At 38.2% G+C, this 21,947-nt stretch overlaps 1 protein-coding gene across 2 annotated transcripts in view; it reads right to left on the reverse strand.

The window, feature by feature from the left end:
- The window catches only part of GSAP (gamma-secretase activating protein), a 205,123-nt gene that overhangs the window by 111,542 nt on the left and 71,634 nt on the right, over positions 1-21,947 (reverse strand). Inside the window, exons 2-3 of one of the 2 annotated variants that reach the window (XM_053898188.1) lie at positions 19,631-19,825; positions 449-614 (exon numbers count right to left, since the gene is read on the reverse strand). The gene's annotated coding sequence lies outside the window, so the exon portion shown is untranslated. The remainder of the gene's footprint in view (positions 1-448; positions 615-19,630; positions 19,826-21,947) is intronic. The other variant, XM_053898187.1, reaches the window with a different exon arrangement.

Here is a 21,947-nt window from a genome sequence, read left to right on the forward strand (position 1 = left end):
ATTATTTTGTGAGACGTTTGTTTCTTCTAGGGAAATATGCTTCAGGTACCTAAAGATGACATGATATGATGTAATGTGCTTCAAAGTAATACAAAAGGGGGAGTGAATGAGGGAAAGAATAGAATAGGACTGGCTTTAGGTTAATGGACATTGGGACTGAGTGATGGGTACATAAGGATTCATTGTACTATTCTCTCTATTCTGTGTATATTTAAAAATTTCCATAGCAAAAGTAAAAAACAAACAAACAAACAAACAAAAAACTACTTAGAACCTGTCTTGCAACTCTACCCTTCATATATAACTGTGTGTGACTACATAGGTACTACTCGGTAAACCGTGCCAGGGAACTTTTTTAAGAACACATTTGCAATGTATTCTTCACACACAGAAAGTGAAATGCAACTGGATTATATTCAATTTAAGAAGAATAATATTGTTGGGGCACCTGGGTGGCTCAGTCGGTTCAGCATCTGACTTCAGCTCAGGTCATGATCTCACTGTTCGTGAGTTCGAGCCCCACGTCGGGCTCTGTGTTGGTAGTTCAGAGCCTGGAGCCTGCTTCAGATTCTGTGTCTCCCTCTCTCTCTGCCCATTCCTCACTCATGTTCTCTCTGTCAAAAATAAACATTAAAAAATATTAAAAAAAAATTTTTTTTTAACGTTTATTTATTTTTGAGACAGAGAGAGACAGAGCATGAACGGGGGAGGGTCAGAGAGAGGGAGACACAGAATCTGAAACAGGCTCCAGGCTCCGAGCTATCAGCACAGAGCCCGACGCGGGGCTCGAACTCACGGGTCAGATCATGACCTGAGCCGAAGTCAGCTGCCTAACCGATTGAGCCACCCAGGCGCCCCAAAAAATATTTTTAATAAAATAAAATATTTTAGTTGGTGCACCTCGTTTCTCTTGCTCTTCCTAAATCTTTTCTGTTATAGAAAAATTGACGTATACACAAAAAATAGGGTGAATATTTGTAATGAAATCCCATGTACATATCTCCTGGCTTCAACAATGACTGATTCATGACCAGTTTTGTTTCATCTATATGCCTCACTTCTCTCTCATTTGTGAAACTAAACACAAATGTCCTCTTGTTTCACATGTAAATATTTCCATTTGTATTGCTAATAAAAAAGGCCTAAAAAACTCCACAGTACTGTATCTCACTTAAGTAATAAGTTATTTCTTGTTATCATTAAATAATCCAGTTAGTAAACAAGTTTCTCCCATTTTAAAAAACAATTCGTTTGTTCAAATCAAGATCCAAACACTACAGTTTAGACATATCTCTTAATTTTTTTTAAGTTTGTTTATTTTGAGAGAGACAGCTGGGAAGGGGCAGAGAAAGAGGGAGAGAGAGAATTTTAAGCAGGCTCCACACTGTCATGCAGAGGCCAATGTGGGGCTTGATCCCATGAACTGTGAGATCATGACCTGACCCAAAGTAACTCTGGGAGCTTTGTATTAAAGATGGCAGAGCCTTGGGGCACCTGGGTGGCTCAGTTGGGCAAGCGTCCCACTCTTGATCTCTGCTCAAGTCTGGGTCTCAGGTTGTGAGTTCAAGCCCCACGTTGAATAAAATATGAATGAATTTAAAAAAGAACGAATAAAATAAAAAAACTAAAAATACATAAATAAAGAGAGCAGAGGCTCCATCACCCTTGGCTCCTAAATGGCTGTAACAAGCATAGTGCTCCCATCACCACCATCAACAATACACAAATACTTACAATACACAAATACACTATCATCACTGAACAAGAAGTTTACTTTTATGATGTTAAGCCACTGAGATTTGGGGTTTTATCTCTCATGGAGGCTAGTGCACAGGTCAATTGCTAGGTGGGATGTTGCAGTGTATATTCATGGGTGAGAAATCATTGCAGTTGTGAAATTAGAAAATGTTTCATGGGGAAGGCGGATGGAGCTTGAGCTGTATTTTGAACTATGAGCTGTATGTCAGTGACTAACTGGAGAGAAGGGGTGGGAGTGGGAGTTACCAGAATAGGAGACTAAGAAAGGAACCACAATAGGAGTTCACATGCAGCCAGGGAATGGGGAGACCACCCTGATGAGCAGGTGCAGGTTGGGGAGAATGGGAAATAAGGATGAAGAGAAGAGTGGGAGTAGGGTATGAAAGATCCTTGAGAATTTAGGACCTGATTCAACAGCAGCCGCTGAAGTTTCTGAAGAGTGCCTGTTGAAAGGTCTATATTAGGAAAGTCAGTGAGACAAAAGAGTGCAGGATGGACCTAAAGGAAATAGATTAAATGAGTGACAATCCAGTTTAGATAAAATTAGAGATTATATTGGTAAAGGCAGTAGAAAAGAAGGGGTAAATGCAAGTGTCATCTTAAAGCAAAAACCCATAGGGCTGGACAACAGAAGAAAAAACATGAAACTAAAAGATTATTCAATCAGTAGATCTATGTCTAGTCCTATGTATAATAGTAACTCCTCAAACTGTTCAAAGTTCTATTGTTTGAGACATAATATTTAATATCTGTAAAATGAAGGGATAGAATCAGATGATCCCAAAGTTATTTCCATCTATAGAGCCCTTTGGTTATGAAATCATAAAGGAAAACATAAAACAACACAGGTGACACATCCAGTAGGAGGTAGAGAAGGGGTAAGTGTTCCACTGGATGGATGAAACAGTTTGTTTGAATTGTTGCCAATCTTTTGTATTACAATGTAGCAATGCATGATGCAAAAGTACTTACAGTCTCCAAGATTTTCACTAACATCTTGCCTTTTTTTTTTAAGTTTATTTATTTATTTAGAGAGTTTGAGCACGTGTGAGCAGGGGAGGGGCAGAGGGAGAGAGAGAGAGGGAGAGAGAGAATCCCAAGCAGGTTCCACACTGTCAGCGTAGAGCTCACTGCGGAACTCGTGAACTGTAAGATCATGACCTGAGTTGAAATGAAGTCAGATGCTTAACCGAGCACCCAGGCACTGCTGGAAGTTTGTACCTTTTAATCTCCCTTATCTATTTCTCCCACTCATCTCTCACCACCTCCCCTCTAGCAACCACCAGTTTTGTTTTATTTTGTTTTGTTTTTTCTGTATTTAAGAGTCTGTTTCTTTGTTTCCTTGTTTGGGCTCTTAGATTCCACATATAAGTGAAATCACATGGTATTCGTCTTTCTCTTTCCCTTAGCATAATATCCTCTAGGTCTATTCATGTCACTGCAAATAGCAAGATCTCATTCTTTTTGATGGCAGAGCAACGTTCCATTATATGTATGTGTGCCACTTCTTCATGCATTCATCTATTGATAGGCACTTGAGTTGCTTCCATATCTAGGTTATTGTAAATAATGCTCCAGTAGGGGTGCATTTATCTTTTCATTTAGTGGGTTTTTTTCCCTTTGGGTAAACACCCAGTAGTAGAATTACTGGATCATAGAGTATTTCTACTTTTAATTTTCTGAGGAACCTCCATACTGTTTTCTTCAGTGGTTGCCATAAATTTACATCTCACCAACAACGCATGAGTGTTCGCTTTTCTCCACATCCCCACCAACACCTGTTATTTCTTGTCTTTTTGATACTGGCTTCTGACAGGTGTGAAGTGGTACCTCATTGTTGTTTTGATTTGTATTTCCCTGATGATTAGTGATGTTAAGCATCTTTTCATGTCTGTTGGTCATTTGTATGTCTTTTTTGGAAAAATGTCTATTGAGGTCCTCTGCCCATTTTTTCATTGGATTGCTTGTTTTTTTTTTTTTTTTTTTTGGTGTTGACATGTGTAAGTTCCTTATATATTTTGAATGATAACCCCTAATCGGATATATCACTTGCAAATATCTTCTCTCATTTATTAGGTTGCTTTTTGTTTTGTTGATGGTTTCCTCTGCTATGGGGGGAAAAAAAACAAAAAATAAAAAACAAAAAAAACCCCACGACTTTTATTTTGGTGTAGTCCCAATAGTTTATTTTTGGTTTTGTTTCTCTTGCCTGAGGAGACATATCCATAAACATGTTTCTAAGGATAATGTGTCTTTTCTTTCTTTTAGGAGTTTAATGGTTTCAGGTCTCACATTTAGATTTATCATCCATTTTGAGTTTATTATTGTGTATGGTGTAAGAAAGTGGTCTAGTTTCATTCTTTTGTATGTAGTTGTACAATTTTCCCAGCAGCATTTATTAAATATTCTTTTTCCCATTGAATATTCTTGCCTCCATTGTCATAGATTAATTGACCATATATGAGTGGGTTTATTTTTGGGCTCTCTATCCTGTTCCATTGCTGTTTTGTTTTCTTAGATTTATAATTATTCATAGATTTGTTTCATTTTGTATCACTTTATAAATAGGAAGGTTACTAGATGAAACTATTTTTTATTTTTTTTTATTTCTTTAAATAATCTTCACTTTCTATATGGGGCTCAAACTCATGACCCCAAGATTAAGAGTCACATGCTCTTCCAACTGAGCCAGCCAGGCGCCCCTGAAACTATTTTTCAAAGTAAACTAAGAAAGTGCTAATTTCCATCCTGAAAATAAGCCACTGAAGGACAAATAGAAAAACTAGTTCCTGACATTCAACAGTTTTCAGGAGTCCACCATTGCCTTCCTATGGCATTAAAGAAAAATATAGCAGGTATTTATTTTAAAAACTTGTAAGGGTCTTGGACAAGCTATGGAGACAATATACCGGTTCAGTTATGCTACAGCATGGACACCAAGATGGATAAAATCAAAGAAGAAATGGGTTCACAAACATATATGACAAAAGACTGGTATCCAGGTTACGCACAGAACTACGGCTCAAAAATAAATAAATAAATAAACCACCTAATTAAAAAGCGGACAAAGATTTAAACAGACATTTCACAAAGATAGGGCTATAAATGGCCAGTAAGCATGTCAAAAGTACTGAACATCATTAGTCATCAGGAAATGCCAATGAATACCACAATGGGTTCATTGTGTACCCACCAAAATAGGTAAAATTCCGAAGACTGACAACACTAAATGTTGGCAAGAACGTGGAGCAACCAAACCTTATACGTTGCTGACAGAAGTGTGAAATGGCACAATTTTAGAAATGGGTCTGGTAGTTGCTTATAATATTAAGTATACACCTATGGCTCAGCAATTACATTCCTAAATACTTACCCAAGGCAAAGAAAAATAATATTCACAACACTTGTACAAAAGTGCTCATAGCAGCTTTATTCATCATGGTCAAATGTGAAAAACACTCAGGTTTCATCAATAGAAGAACGGATAAACCAACTGGTACAGTCATATAGCAGAATACCATTCAGCAGTAAAAAGGAACTAATTATTGGTTCACACAATAATTAAAAAATGGGTGAATCTTGGGGCGCCTGGGTGGCTCAGTCGGTTAAGCGGCCGACTTCGGCTCAGGTCACGATCTCGCGTTCCGTGAGTTCGAGCCCCGCGTCCGGCTCTGTGCTGACAGCTCAGAGCCTGGAGCCTGTTTCAGATTCTGTGTCTCCCTCTCTCTCTGCCCCTCCCCTGTTCATGCTCTGTCTCTCTCTCTGTCTCAAAAATAAATAAACGTTAAAAAAAAAAATTAAAAAAAAATGGGTGAATCTCAACACTATGCTGAGTAAAAGAAATCTTGCCCATAAAGGCATATACTTTATAATTCCATCTATATGAAGTTCTAAAACAGGTTAAACTAATTTGTGGTGGTAAAATATTAGCACAGTGGTTGCCTGGGGGAAGGGGCAAGGTGAGTGAGGATCACCTGGAAAGAAGCATGAGGAAATTTTCTGGAGTGACAGTAATGTTCTCTGTTTTAATAGGGGTTTAGGTTACACAGGTATCTACATTTGTCCAAATGCAGCAAATGGCAACCTAATATTCACACATCTCATTACATGGACATACCGCTTGAAAAAAAAAATTTGTAAACGAATATAGAACTCTAGTTAATGATATGCAGGCTGAAGTACACTGGTATCTGTAACTTACTTCATCAAAAACTTAAGATGGACTGATGGACAGATGCATGGAAAAATGGATCAAATGCACAGCTGGGTGGTAAAGCAAATATAGTAAAATGTTCATAATAGAATATGTATATGTGGGCATATGGATATTCACTATACAATTATTTCAACCTTTCTGTCTGTTTGAAGTTTATCCAAATAAGATGTTGGGTGGTGAAAGAAAAAAAATGAAAGAAAAAATCACATTTCTTATCATGATGCTTGATCAAAAGATAATAATTATTGATAAAATAAATGTTAGAGCAACAGGAAAAGAGGGATTTAGACATAAAATGAGGCTAAGTGAACATTTAGTAAGCTCCTGATTCCCTAAGGTGTGCCTGGGTTTTTATGAAAGATATTAGATTTAATAAAAGTGTTAAAACTGTGGACACGGATGTCAGTATCCATCATTGAAAGGATTTGCAGAAAGAAAATCAGTGTGGGGAAGAGGGAGACTACAAAGAACAAAGGAAATAAAACTGAATTAAAGAGAATTAGGGAAAACTGAATGAACAGAACAAAATGTACATTTTCATTTTGACCAATTTCGTAAGAAAACAAAATGGTCAATTTTGAACTCTACAGAATCATGGTAGTGGCTTTTGTACACACATTTTTAGGTTCTGAATTAAATGCTTCAGTGAGATTTTACATACTATTTGAATACTTATTGTTCAAAATGGTTGCAACAGAAAAATAGGCACATTGATCTTGGTTTTAGTATCTGTCAAAGCAGTAATTAAAGTAAATGTGACTGGAGTCCCCACTTCAAAAACCAAAGGGAAGGGCAGAAAAATTCAGCTGACAAATTGAGCTTGGTGGGGCAAAGAAGTGTTAATACCCTAACAGAGAGATGATGCTTCCAGAACTGAAGATAAAAGGTATCGTCATTAATGGGATACAAATCTGTCCATAATGAAGTATACGACTCATGTCTTTCTCAAAATAGATTTTCCTTGAGCCTTAAACCCTGAACTGTGCTGTGTCCCTGAAGATATCACAAAATGGCCTATTTTCACTTGTTAATCCCAGACCTAAATACTAATCTTTTACCTCACCTATTAGAGGATAGTTTAAATTAGCTTTATTGATCGCAGAACTAGACACCCATTACAATGTCTTTTATAGTTCCTGACCTAGCAGAGCATGAGAAGTATTTGAAGTATGAAATAAACACAGAGTGGTGTTGGTAGGGGGTTATATTTTAAATTGCAAGCACAACACTGATTTAGTTTCTGTTTTGTACATTCTTTTAATTCTACAGAGAAGAAAATTACTTGCAATATTGAACCACAATTGTCTGCAGGAGGTAAACATAAAGAATCTTAAATCAATTGACTTAATCAGTTTAGCATGTTTCATGTCTCTTCCAAGATAGAATAGAAATTAAATATCTTGCCACTACAAGAACCTTGACTGTAGTCTTGACACACTGGTTACAATGTTTTAGAAAATAATACTAGAATTTCACCTAGTTAACCTCATTTTAATGTAAGAACTTTAAAAACCTGTTAATTTAAGGATTAAATAATTTGTTTTGCTGTTATTAAACACTGTCAAGCTGTATTTATGAAATCAGATTCTGCAAAATAATTATTAATCCAGAAAAGCCTTAGACTTGAAGGCATTTTGAAAAGTGATTTTACTTGCCACTTAAAGCATAATATAACTTGCCTTCTGCAGTTTTGCTGGGGTGATTTGGTCATGCACGGTGACTCTGAGGCTGGGGAGCTATAGGGTACCTGGTTTGGCTAGTGGGTGGCTCACAGGTCCTGTGCACACATGCACATGTGGGCTTATGGAGGGGCACTTCCACGGATGTGCAGTAGTGACAGCCAGTGGACCAGAGACTTCAAATACTCAGGAGCAGAGCATATGGCTTCCTTCCAATGCCTCTATCCTTAGAATCTGCCTTAAAATTACTGAGCCAGTTGGTGTGGGCCACATAGGAGGTACAGTACAAGGAAGTAAGAACCATCAGGAAGGGCTCTATCATATATGTACAGATACAAAGAGATAAATATAGAGAGAGATGCAGATATCTCACTTAATCCTCACAAACAGTTGAATGAAATAGTTACTATTATTACCTCTTTTGCACAGATAAGGAAATTAAATGTCAGAGAAATTAAGCAATTTGTCTAGAACCACGAGGTGGTCAGGAATGGAACCTGCACTCAAACTCAGGACTCCAAGACCCTGCATTTAACCACTGCACTACAGAAACAGACCTGAGCCTCACTGCCCAGGGTAGCTTCCCAGACGAATAAGAAGAGGAGATGGGCAATACAGATTGCAGGGATTGGATAAACGGAAAAGGAGAGGCCTTTCTAGGATGGGGAGAGCAGAAGCAAAAAGACAGACATGGGAATGCCTATTGATGGAACAGGCCTGACTGGGTTAAGGGATTCTTTTTTTTGTGATTAAAATCATAGTATTTTACTACTTTAAAGCACATTCATACCCATCTAAAGGGTCCTTGAAATAATTCTTTTAGTAAAGGAGAAGGTATTATAATCCATCTCTGCATATATATAGAAATTAAAGACCAAGAAGGTTATACCTCCATCACATGCCCTACCCATCACAGGGCTTTTGTACATGTTGCTCCTTCTGCCTGGAGAGCAATTCTTCTCCTCTTCACCTTGGTAACTATTACCCATCCATCAGTTCAGTTCAACACTGACCTCCTAAGAAAGGCTTAGCTGACTTCCCCTGCCTTGGTCAAGTCCCTCCTTACTGTATGAACTCACTGAGCCAAGCACTTCGCCCTGTTAGGATGTATCATACTTATTCTACTTACTGATGGGAACAAATGCAAAAAGAGGAAGTAACTGAATAAAAACAAATCAAGAGCGCCCAGGTCTGCCTAGGCTGGTTGCTCATACATTTTTCACTTTAGTACACTATTTATAAAAGGTCCAATTGGAAGATCTGAGGCTATTTTACCTGGCAAAGAGGATTTAGGGGAGAGGATCTGACAGCTGTCTTCAAATGTCTGAAGAACTATCATGTTGAAGGAGGATCAGACATATTCTGCATAGCTCCATAGGGCAAAACAAAGACAAATGAGGTGAAAGACCAGGGAGGCATATTTCATTACACTATGAGGAAGTTAAATATGTAACAATGAGACCTGTCCAAATATGAAGCAGGCTATCTGTGAAGGAGGTGAGTATTCAAACAAAGGCTGGAGGAACACATGTCAGGGCTGTTGCAGTAGAAATTTCTGGTAGGGAAATTTTTAGCCGCTTAGGCTTTTCTGAGACTAATGTGCTTCTACAGGTCTGGGAGGGACTTGAAGGCAAAACTGAACTTGATTTAAACTGACCTCAAGGAAGGAGAGTTGCAATGAATTCTTATGATGCCGGACTAATACTGGGCTCTGTAAGTAATACATCTGCGTTTGTGGGTGGCACTTAGGTGCCATTGACGTCTTTGAGAGCCAGCATTCCAACTGTAGCTAGGGCCTTGCAGCTGCCCCTGTGACTGAACAGCAGGGAACACTCCAGTGTACAAGGGACTGATTCCAGGGTCACCCCTCCTCCTCTGAGTAGAATATGTCTCTCTTCCTTTTCCACCCCACCTGCAATCCACATATACACAAATACATTTCTACAGTGGAAGCTGTCACGGGATGCTGACAGATCTCTTCCAAATACTCTTGGAAGATGTTCTTTTTCCCAGCTTCTTAAGGCCACCTCTAATGCTGAGCACACTTTGACAGTAATGCTTCTCTCTCCTTATGCAAACACTCCAATAATGAAAGAGCCCCTGAGAGAAAATAAACTAAAAATCATCTTTTTAAGGCACCATTTCTATCTTAATTTCACAACAACAAAGGCCTCAAAAACTATGTGGAGGCTAAAAACTAGGAACCCTGATTTGGAAACTGAAGTCTAAGGACACCAATATTCGGAATGGAGGTGAACGGATCTCTAATTGTTATTCTTGGCAGATGCAGGCCTGGACCAACGATGACAGCTTTTCTATAGAGAAATGTAATCTGTCAAATAACCAGTTTGCAGATTCTGGAACTCAACTCATTTGGGAACAATCAAATTCAATACACTGTAATGTTAGAATTTCAGGATAAATGATCATTTATAAATCAAACCACAGTGTCTATTTTGCTGTGTGACAAGACATTTGGTAATCCAGTCATGAAATATTTATTGAGCCCTGTTACCTGCCAGGTAGTGTGCCAGGCACTGGCTCTGGAGAGGTAAACAAAATGGACGTGATCTGTGATGTTACAGGGTTTATTCTCTAATTTAGACTATAAAATAATAAGCACCAAATCAATTCATAACTACAAACTGATAATGTATATGAAGGGAAAGGGTCAGCAGACTCCTAAAGCCACAGTAGGCTTTCCTGAGGAAGAGAACTTTCAGTGAGAAATTAAGAATAAACGAGAATTAACTGGGTGAGAGGTAAGGGAAAGGACATTCCTGGCAAAGGGCGCACCCCGAAGCCCTAGGGTATGAAAGAATGTGGCTTCTTTAAGAAATGGGGAGAAAGCCAATATAAGCAAGGGGGAAAAGCCTGGAGACGACACCAAGGAAGAATGCAGGGGCAGATCCTGTAGTGTCTCAGCAGCAACTAAGTGCATTCGGAAGCCCCACAAGAGGAGAGTGATGCAATTTATATTTTTAAAATGATTATTCAAAAGGTCAGACATGTGGAGAATGGATTAAGTGAAGGGAAGAACCGTGTCTCTTTTTACATAAACTCTCCATTCACAAAAATGACAACTTCCGATTTATAGCCATATTAATGTAGCATATTTAGAGTCACTTCTTTTAAGTGATTATAAGAGCCTAACATCCCACACATTTTTTTTTGTTTACTAGGCAACTCTCTCCCAAGGAAACATACTATTGCTAAATGGATGAAAATTGAAATATTTTTTATTCAGGCATTATAAATTCTAACTCACATTGAGATGAAGACAAATTACTGTCTCCATGCAGAGGAGGGAGTAAAAATAAATGTGTTTTTATGTAATGTTGCATTTAGAATTTATCTCTATTTTATAATCAAGGGAAACTATGCACACTGAGGATGCTGGGATAGAAACAGAGCCAGAATTAGACATTGTCTATTCTTGACTATTTCTCTCTGTTTTTGTTGCCTGGTACTATTTCTTTCTGTGAAGCACTGTAGGAGTAGGCAGCTGGTCCTCTTCATCATTCTCATCAAATTTAAGTGTAGACTAGGGCGCCTGGGTGGCTCAGTTGACTAAGCATCCAACTTTGGCTCAGGTTGTGATCTCACGGTTCGTGAGTTCGAGCCCTGCATCAGGCTCTGTGCTGACAGCTCAGAGCCTGGAACCTGCTTCGGATTCTGTCTCCCTCTCTCTCTGCTCCTCCCCAACTCACCCTCTGTCTATCTAAAAAATAAAATAAACACTAAATTTTTTTTTAAAAAATGTAAGTGTAGACTTCTAACAAAAGTGAATAGATGTAATTGGGTGATACAATACTGTGGAAAATGTGCTCTTCTCTTCCTGGTCTGAAAACAGTATCCTTGGCAGAATCCATTAGTCAGATCCATCAGGAAAAGGGCTGGAAATTAGTATTATATTAAAGGAATGCAAAGACAAAATAGTTTCTGGCATTCAAAATAGGATCATGCAGCAATCCAGGCTATTTTCCAAATACCTATTATTCCCTCTCCTCTCCCCAACAAAGCCCAAAGGACCCATTCTTTTTTTTTTTTTTAAGTTTATTTATTTATTTTGAGAGAGAGAAAGAGCCCCAGTGGGGTAGGGACAGAGAGAGATGGAGAGAGAATTCCAGGCAGGCTCTGCACTGCCAGCACAGAGTCCCATGTGGGGCTGGAACTCATGAACTGCGAGATCATGACTTGAGCCGAGATCAAGAGTCTGATGCTTAACAGACTGAGCCAACCAGGTGCCTCCAAAGGGCCCATTCTTATGGTTTGGTTAGTTTAGTTTGTTAGTTGCTTGTTTTCTTAAGTGAGGTTGATATGAAAGTGGATGCTTTATCGAAGTAGGATATTAGGAGAAGTAAATGAAAGCTCACTGTTTCTTAGTCCCAGGGAATTATAAAAGGAATAGAGAAAGAAACCAAGAGAGAAAGAGAATCAGTCAATTAAATATGTATTCTGACACCTCCTTTTAGTGAGTTGCATTAAATCCATGGTTCGCCAACTTAACATGCCTCAAATCACCTAGAAGGCTTGTTCAAACATAGTTGTGGGGCTCCACCCCCAGAGTTTCTGATTCAGTAGGTCAGAGGTAGGACTTGAGAGTTTGCACAAGTTCCTAGGTGATGGTGATACTGCTGATCCAGCGACTACACTTTGAGAACCAGTGTTGAATAAATGAAAGTAATACCAATGGCATCAAAGTTTGTCCTTGATTTTCATGTAGTGCCCTGGAAAGATCATTTCTGTGGCTGACCCTTGCTGAATGCTGGTGTGCAGCCAAACCTTTCCAATTCACCCCAATAGGGAAACAATAAACCACATCCCTCTTCCCATTATAACAGGGCATCTCCTTAAGAAGAGAAACAGAACAGGTGGGGGTACCCCGGAGATTGACCAGTTTTTCCTAGAAAGACATAATGTTACCTAAGGGACATAATGCTACCTAAATTTCCAAATCAATCTTCTCTTAAATCATACTGGACACATGGTCAGGTTCCTTTCTCTTTCATTTCCCTTTCTAATAATCATTTCAGGCTTCATAAGACCATCTGGTTCCCCCTTTCCTTTTCCCACTGGATAGAATGTGGGCCCAGTTGGGATGGTGGTGAACCATCTTCTGCAGTGTGAATGATAAAAGCAACATCTTCAAGGATGGCCAAGCCACAAGACAGAAGGAGCCTTGGTCCTAGACACTGAGAAGCCACCTTATAGACTCTGGATTTTCCTTGTTTAACTCATTATAAGTTGGGCCCCTTTGATACAGTGGTCTATCTAATCTGCATCCCAACCAATACAAATGGAATGAGAGGTAGGAGTTTGTGTGGGAATACACACATTAATTCCAACACGGTGCTTAAATTGTGCAAACATGTTGTTCCTATGCCCCACTCTTCCCCTTGACTGTCAGTGACTCATCCAGGGCTACAGTTAGATCATTCCTTCAATGCTTCACTCTTCTCATTTCCAGTTTTCCCTCTCCTTGACTGTTCTTTGTCTATCATCATTGCATTTATTCAAGTTTAGCAATCTATGTAATTACACCTCATGCTTTATTAGTATTTCTTCCATAGCTGCTTTAAAGTTGTTATAAATGTCTCAGGAATTTTTAAACTTCATAAGAACTTGTGAGTATCTGAGTAAGTAAATAAATACCCAAAAGAATATAATTGTTTTAGGTTGTCATTATCAACCTTTCACTTTTTTAAACAAAATTTTTTAATGTTTATTTATTTTTGAGAGAGAGACAGAGTGTGAGTGGGGGAGGGGCAGAGAGAGAGGGAGACACAGAATCTGAAGCAGGCTCCAGGCTGCTGTGAAAATTATATCCAGCTGAAACTTAGCACAATATACCTAAGAATATATATATAGTCATGATTTACTTATATGTACATATTTATTTATATATATTTACATATATATTCCCCTGGACTTTGATTTATATATAACACATAGATAGTTTCTATTGAATAAAAAAATCCTATAAAATACACCAAATCCATGTTCACTTAGTAGTCAAATAGTTTAATCAAGTTTGTCTCTTTGTAAATTCAACAGGTATTCATATAATGTTAAATATTTTTGAATTTGTTTTTCCCCCCAAATAATGAATTATTTGTTAAAAAAGAAAAAAGACTTCCCATTATATTGGCACTCAGACAGTAGGGCATATATCAATGCTAAGGTCCTATTCCTTAAGTCCTGATTGTATACCAATTTTGAAATTTGTTGGTATTTACAGAAGTCACAATTCTTCAGAATCAATTGCTCAAAGCAGCCAGTAAGTACTCTTTGAATTCCTTTCTGAACTGTCACTTCACTGACCTGGTTTGGCCAAGATTAAACAATGGAAAAGCAAATATACATTACAGTTCATCTTCCTCTTGGGCTGACTAATATAACACTGTTTTGTACTTCCCTCCATTCAAAGCATCAACAGTTAGGCAGTCCTCTTTCCAAAGAAACAAACAAAATAGAACTGTAAATAGTATAATAAGTACTCAGAGCATTATCAATACAAAATTATGGCAAATTTTATTTAAAACATTTTAGAGTACTTTTAAATATAGTTTCCTAAGAAGGGAATTAAGTGTATATATTCTACAGCTCTAATGCCTCAGGAAACTATTTTATCACCTGAGCCAGCTACTGATCACAGATAGAGATGGGGTTAGAAGCCATGATTAAGAGACTGAGACATTGAACATTTGTGACCAGGCGCAGGAATACAGCAAACTCAGAGACATATGCATCACCTGGGAATCAGTGCTTAAGACAGAGCCCATAGTCACATGTCTGGAGAGCCACTGGGAGTTAAGGAGCATACATACACAGGGTTTAAAGCAAGTCTTGAATCACATAGAAAACAAAGGCCAAAGCAAGGCAGAGAATCAAGAATCAAAACAAGAATTGAGAATTATATACATGGAACATCACACTGTTCTGTCCATTGGTCATTTGAGTGGATCTAGTCACAACAAGAATTGTGTGTGTGGTTGCTACAGGTAAATCAGTTCCAGCCATTTCTTCCACCACAGTGGCCTCCCAGAGACTGCTAACCATGCCATTCGTTTCACCACTATCCATCAGTTGGGGCTTCAGAAAAGCCAGACTTGTTATAGACTAAATAAAGAACTTATATTTTCTCTTTGTGTCTGGGTTGTAGTGTGAGTTAAATTTCCACCCTGCCACATTAGCTATTGGCTGGACTTCAGGCAGAATCAAAGGGCAAAATGAGTTTGAAATTAGGCATGGGAACGTCCAGCTAGCCACAGAAGTACAAGAAGACAAAATTAAATGAAAAAGACACAAAACCCCTATTCTCTTTCTTTTTTTAAAAGTTTATTTATTTATTTTGAGACACAGGGCGTGCATGAGTGGGGAAAGGGCAGAGAGAGAGAGAGAGAGAGAGAGAGAGAGAGAGAGAGAGAGAGAAAGAGAGAATCCTAAGCAGGTTCTGTGCGATCAGCACAGAGCTCGATGTGGGGCTCAATCTCTGGATTGTGAGATCATAACCTGAGCTGAAATCAAGAGTCGGACGCTTAAATGACAGAGCCACCCAAATGCCCCCCTCTTTTCTTTTTTTTCAGTTTTACTGACATAAATTCACATACAATATAATTTGCCCATTTAAAGTGTATGACCCAACAGCATTTAGTATGTTCATAGACTTATACATCCATTACCACAATCAATTTTAGCACACGTTCATTACCCCAAAGAGAACACCCACACCCCTACCCTCTGCCATCACTCTAGGCAACCACTAATCTACTTTCTCTCAGTACAGATTTGCCTATTTAGAAATCTCATATAAATAGAATCATAAATATATGGTCCTTTATGACTGTTTTCTCTCACTTAGCATGTTTTTAATATTCATCCATGTTGTAGCATGTATCAGTACTTCATTTCTTTTAATTGATAAACAATATTCCATTTAATGGACTTACCACATTTTATTTATCCATTCACCAGCTAATGGACATTTTGGCTGTTTCTATTCTTTGGATGTTATGATTAATGCTGCATGAACATTCATGTACCAGCTCCTGTGTGGACATATCTTTTCATTTTTCTTGGGTATAACTAAAAGCGGAATTGCTGAATCATATGGCAACTCTATGTTTGACTATTTGAAGAAATGCCAGACTGTCTTCCAAAGTGGCTACACCATTTTCCATTCCCATCAACAGTGTATGAGGGTTCCAATTTATCCACATTCTTACCATTTAGTTGCTATTATCTTTTTCATTATAACCTCCCACCCCCTATTTAAAAATCTCAAACAGATCTTCTGGATCTTTGGATCTGGAAAACTGAACCAGTTCCCTGGTTAGCAAAGAAAGGCAAAATTCTGAGCACACACATGCCTAATGAGCAAGCAGGAAGAAAAGACCAAAGATGTCTGGATGTCTGGGGGTCATGGGGGAGCCAGGGCATCCAGTCCCTTCAGGCTGTAAACAAAAGGAGGCCTGGATTGAGATTGCTTCTACCTGCACTTGTTTGAAGCATGACTAGGGCATGATATGTAGGTAAGAGAAGATGAGTAAGGGTTGTAATTTCTCTTGAAAATTAACTGGAGAGAGGAATATGGAGCCAGTGCTAAAGTGAAACTATTATCTTTTCTCCTCCATTCCTACTTGGAATTTTTCCACCAGAGTACATACTGAAAACCTTGGGGATATCCTCTACCTTTAAAGTTCTATGATTCCATGACTTTCTTCCTGTAAGTGCAATTTAAATTGATCGTGCAACTCATCATCAGGGAAATACAAATCAAAACCACAATGAGATACCACCTCACACCTGTCAGAATGGCTAAAATTAACAACTCAGGAAACAACAGATGTTGGTGAGGATGCAGAGAAAGCGGAACACTTTTGCACTGCTGGTAGGAGTGAAAACTGGTGTAGTCACTCTGGAAAACAGTATGGAGGTTCCTCAAAAAATTAAAAATAGAACTACCCTACGACCCAGAAATTGTACTACTAGGTATTTATACAAAAATGCTGATTCAAAGGGGCACATGCACCCTAATGTTTATAGCAGCACTATCAACAATAGCCAAATTACGGAAAGAGCCCAAATGTCCACCAACTGATGAATGGATAAGGAAGATGCAGTGTATATATATATACATATATATACATATATATGTATATATATATACACATGCCGTGTATATATATACCCGTGTATATATATACATATATATATATGTATATATATACACACACAATGGAATATTACTCAGCGATCGAAAAGAAAAACATTTTGCCATTTGCAACAACATGGATGGAAACAGAATGTGTTATGCTAAGCGAAATAAGTCAGTCCGAGAAAGGCAAATATCATAGGATTTCACTCATATGTGGAATTTAAGAAACAAAACAGATGAACATAGGGGAAGGGAATAAAAAATAAGATAAAAACAGAGAAGGAGGCAAACCATAGGAGACTCTTAAATACAGAGAACAAACTGAGGATTGCTGGAGGGGAGGTTAGGGGGGATGGGCTAAATGGGTGATGGGCATTAAGGAGGAGGGCACTTTTTGGCATGAACACTGGGTGTTATGTAAGTGTTGAATCACTAAATTCTACTCCTAAACCATTATCATACTATATGTTAACTAACGTGGACTTAAATTAAAAAAAAATAAATTGATCGTTCAATGTTATCTTTTATAAATAGAGGCTTTACCTTAATAAGATTCAGTTTAAGTGTTTTTAATGGTTTTAAAAAATATTTTTACTTTTTGTAAACCCGAAACTAACATAATATTGTATGTCAACTACACTTTAATTAAAGAAAATTCTACTTTTAATGTTTCCTGAAGCTTGTTGAAATACAACTCTATCTATAGCATTAGTGCTTCCTGGAAGTCACTAAAAGTTCCTAAAAGTCTACCTAAGAAAAAAGATGAATATAGTTAAAAGGAAAAAAGTACATTTATTCCTTGGAAAGTACACTGATTACTATACAGTTAGTTAGAGAATTGTGTTCTTTCACCCTTGAGAACTGTGCCATGGAATAAATTAATTTCTTTGAACTGAAATATAACTACCACATCTGAAAATAGGAAAAAATGAATTAAATTGAGGGAGGATTCAAAATAAGAAGGGCCAATGCCAAACAAAATACCAACCAAGCAAATTAGAAGACATTACACATACTCTTCCTTACTTAACATGGAAGGAAATTGCAATTATTATTTGGTTAATAAGGCACTTCCTGGGCCTGAAAGTTACTAGCTCTTCCCTTCAACATATATTTGCTGTGCAACTGCTGTGAGCCAGAAACCTTGTTAGCTTTGTTAACTGCCAAAATAAATAAGAGAGTCTCTGCTGGCAAAGAGCAGCAGAGGGCCTGGCCTCTGCCAGGCAGATGCAAACTCATTATCCAGCTGCAATCCATTCTACGGCTATGATAGGCAAGAAGCAGAGTGGAGATGGTGAAGAGGAGTTATTTACAGTTACCTAAACTGGGGTAAGAAGGGGAAGAGGAATGTGATGGCAAAGGAATAGAGGGGTAGGGGATGACCAGTGAACCTGGCTTCATAAGGAAAGGGAAGGATTTCACCAAGCAGAGAGAGACCAAGACATTTGTGAAAACATTCTAGTGGGAAAGCAAATGTTTTGGAGATTTATAAAATTTAACCATATGAAAATGTCAACGGTCAACCATTTTTGGCCGATAAAAATAGCACATTCATACAGTTTCAACTCATACAAAACAAAATAATCCCCAGGATGTGTAGGGTGGATTCTTAGGACTTATAGGAGAATTAGATAGACAAGAAGTTGGGGTCAGAGTAGAAAGAACCTAGAATTGTCTTCTAAGGTTTCAACTTTATCCCATAGGTGATGGAACAGTCAATTCACAAAAGAACTTTTGACAAATGACCAACACATATATTTTTAAATGTTTAAAGAAGTTCAGGCCTAAATGAAAACTGTCTATCATTTTCAATATTACAAAGAAAAAAATTTTAATGACAATATTCAATGCTATTAACACCTGAGGGAAACAGGACGCTCCCTCACACTACTGTGTGTGTAAACTGGAATAATCTTTCTGGAAAGCAATCAGAATACCCTTTGACTAAGCATTCTACTTTTAGGACTTTATCCCAAGGAGAGTCATGGCTATTAAAAACAAAAACAAAAACAAAAACAAAAACAAAAACAAAAACAGTTTATGGGTGCCTGGGTGGCTCAATCAGTTAAGCATCTGACTTCGGCTCAGGTTATGATCACACGGTTCGTGAGCACGAGCCCCACTTTGGGTAAGCCCCACTTCTCTCTCTGCCTCTTGTGGGATTCTCTGTCTTTCTGTCCCTCACTCACTTGCACCCTCTCTCTCTCCCAAACAAACAAACAAAAAGTTTAGGCGACAGGATATTCTTAATGTCCAAAAATAGCAAGTTAAACAAATCAGGAATCATCCTTATAATTGAACACTATGCAGCTACATTAAATATTTAGATGAATATTTAATAACATGGCAATGCTCATGAAATTTTGTCTTATGAAAAAATCAGGTTATGAAACAGTACATGTATCAGATAGGGCTCTTAAGAACTAGGTCAGACTGACCAGATTTGAATTTCAAGACCATTTAAAGTCCTGTGACCTTGAGCAAGTAACTTAACCTCTTTGTGGCTCAGTATCATCATCTGTAAAATGGGGATAACACTAGTACATACACAATGAGTTGCTATAAATATTAAATGAATTAATATACATAAAGCATACTTTACATGTAAATATACTTTGAAATTTGCCTGGCACATAATTAGCACTAAGAGTTAGTTATTGTTAATATCATTAGTATGTGTTGCCAGTAAATTAAGTCAACTTTTAAGCTAATTTAAGAAGTAAAGGTGGAAAGATAAACCACTGGGCAAGAACCACACCCAAAGCACTCTGAAAAACTGGTTTTGTGAAGTCATTACCACAGCTGCCAAGCACCGACCTCGTAATTTGCAATGCCAAGTCCTTGGATGCTGGACACTGCACACTGCCACAGAACAGCTGTCTCTCCCGCCACTGGAAACCGGATGCAGCTGCCATTGCTGCTATGCCCTGGCCAGAACGGATTCTGCGTCATCCCTGCTGCTTTGAGTCACCAGTTCTTGAATCAAAGTCTAGAGAGGATGCATCTGCTTGGCTGCACCAAGTCCCGAGTTCCCAGATGTAAGAGAGGTCAAGAAACAGAGCAGTGAGCATTTTTATCACATAGAGAAGGCAGATTCCACTTTTTAAGACAGGGGATTCAACACGCTTAGCATATTTACACATTGGGCAACTAAAGGAAGAATGATTCCTCTATGGTTTTAAAAATATAAATGTAACTTAAATATATTTATAGACAAAGAAATAAAGGACTAAAAGGATATATCTAAGTGTTAATGATTAATTGTGAACTGACCTTTATGGCTGATTTGAATTTTTTACCTTCTGTCTCTGTAATTTTCTAAATCTTCTATGACATAGAAAAGACATTTTCTCTTTTAAAGCAAGACCAGGCAATATCAGATCTCTATTTCTGAAAGAGAATTAAGTATTTCTTAGATATGGCCATGGACCAGGAAATGAAAGACTGTGTTCAAACGGCCACTGTTAACCTATAGCAGGCCTTTGTTACTCCAAGTGTGGTGAACAGACCAAAAACCAGCTTGACTCAGAAGCATATTAGAAATGCCGAATCTCAGGCCACATTCCTGACCTACTTAAAGCAAAGAAGAGGATGAATCAGGAAATATTCTAGAGATATAAGCAAGAAGGGTTGACAATTGACAACAAGGAAAAAGTCATGAACGATTACAAACCTTGGAAACATTTCCAAACTTGGAAGAAGATGAAGTTATTAACAGAAATGGACTCCTGGAACAGGAGCCAGTTTTAAAGGAGAAAGATAAATGTGGTTTTAGATATGTAAGGTTTGAGAACTTGAAAGGTGGCCAGATGGATATGGTCAGTCTGGGACATGCAGAACTGAGAGCCAATAAGAAATATCAAGATTGGGTTTACAAATTAAGAGTCATCTAAGAAAAGGAGATGATAGAAGCCAGAAAAGTGGTTAAGAATACACAAAGCAAGAGAAGAAATCCAAGCAAGATCCTCTGGTGGTGCCTGCATTTTGGAAACATGGGAGAAAGAGAAGTCAGAAAATGGGTTGCCAAAACTAAGATCATCATTAGTTTTGATGGGCACCTGGGTCGCTCAGTCAGTTAAGTGTCTGACTGGCTTGGGTCATGATCTCGCAGTTTGTGGGTTCGAGCCCTACATCGGGCTCTGTGCTGGCAGCTCAGAGTCTAGAGCCTGCTTCAGATTCTGTCTCCCTCCCTGTTTGTCCTTCCCTGGCTCATGCTCTGTATCTCTCTCAAAAATGAATAAACGTTAAAAAAAATTTTTAAACAAAGCTAAGATCATCAGAATATAGTGTCAAAAAAAGCAAAGGACAGATATTTCATTACTATTCAATTCTCTCCTCCTTTCATGACAAACTGGGAGTGATTTATACAATTACACTTAGATTAAACAGGACAGTGATGGATTAATGGAGATCTTAATTCTTGAGACATAAAATGGCCAAAGTATTTGGAGGGGGTAGAAGAGGAGAACACATATACCTTAGATTTTTCATCACCAGAAACCATCCAAAGTTATCTGGCTTTTGAAAAAAGTTTTGATGAAAATTTTATAATTTTTACATGTTGCAAATCAAACAAGACCATGACTTGTCTTTGTTTTATTCATTCATTTATTCATTCAGCAAACATTTTTTGAGAACTTAACTATGAGCCAGGCATTGAGGATACAGCAGATAACAAAACAAACAAAACCCTTTGACCTCATGGTGCTTACATTCGAATGGGAGACAGATAATAAACAGAAGAAATAAATAAACATATTGTATGTTAGATGGTGATAAGCATTATGGAAGGAAGGGATGAAGGAGTGGGGTGAAAGTTGAAATTTTAGAAGAGGCGAAAGAGAAGATCCCACTGAGAAGATGAAGAGACCTGAAGGAGGTCAGGCAGCCACTCTTGGAGATTTCTGAGGCAAGCACTTTCCAGGGCAAAGCTGCACTGGACCTTGTGTGGTCAAGGAGGCCTGTGTGGCTGGCCAGACAGTGAGGGGGTGGGTAGGAAAAGAGGACTGGGTAGGAAAGGTCATTGGAGGTTTTTGAGCATATAAATGACATTACTGGGGCACCCAGATGGCTCAGTTGGTTGAGCCTGACTTAGGCTTAGGTCAAGATCTCATGGTTCGTGAGTTTGAGCCCT

Source organism: Panthera pardus, unplaced genomic scaffold (assembly GCF_024362965.1).
Source record: "Panthera pardus isolate Hobbes unplaced genomic scaffold, ASM2436296v1 HiC_scaffold_8, whole genome shotgun sequence".
In the NCBI taxonomy this organism is placed as follows: Eukaryota; Metazoa; Chordata; class Mammalia; order Carnivora; family Felidae; genus Panthera; species Panthera pardus.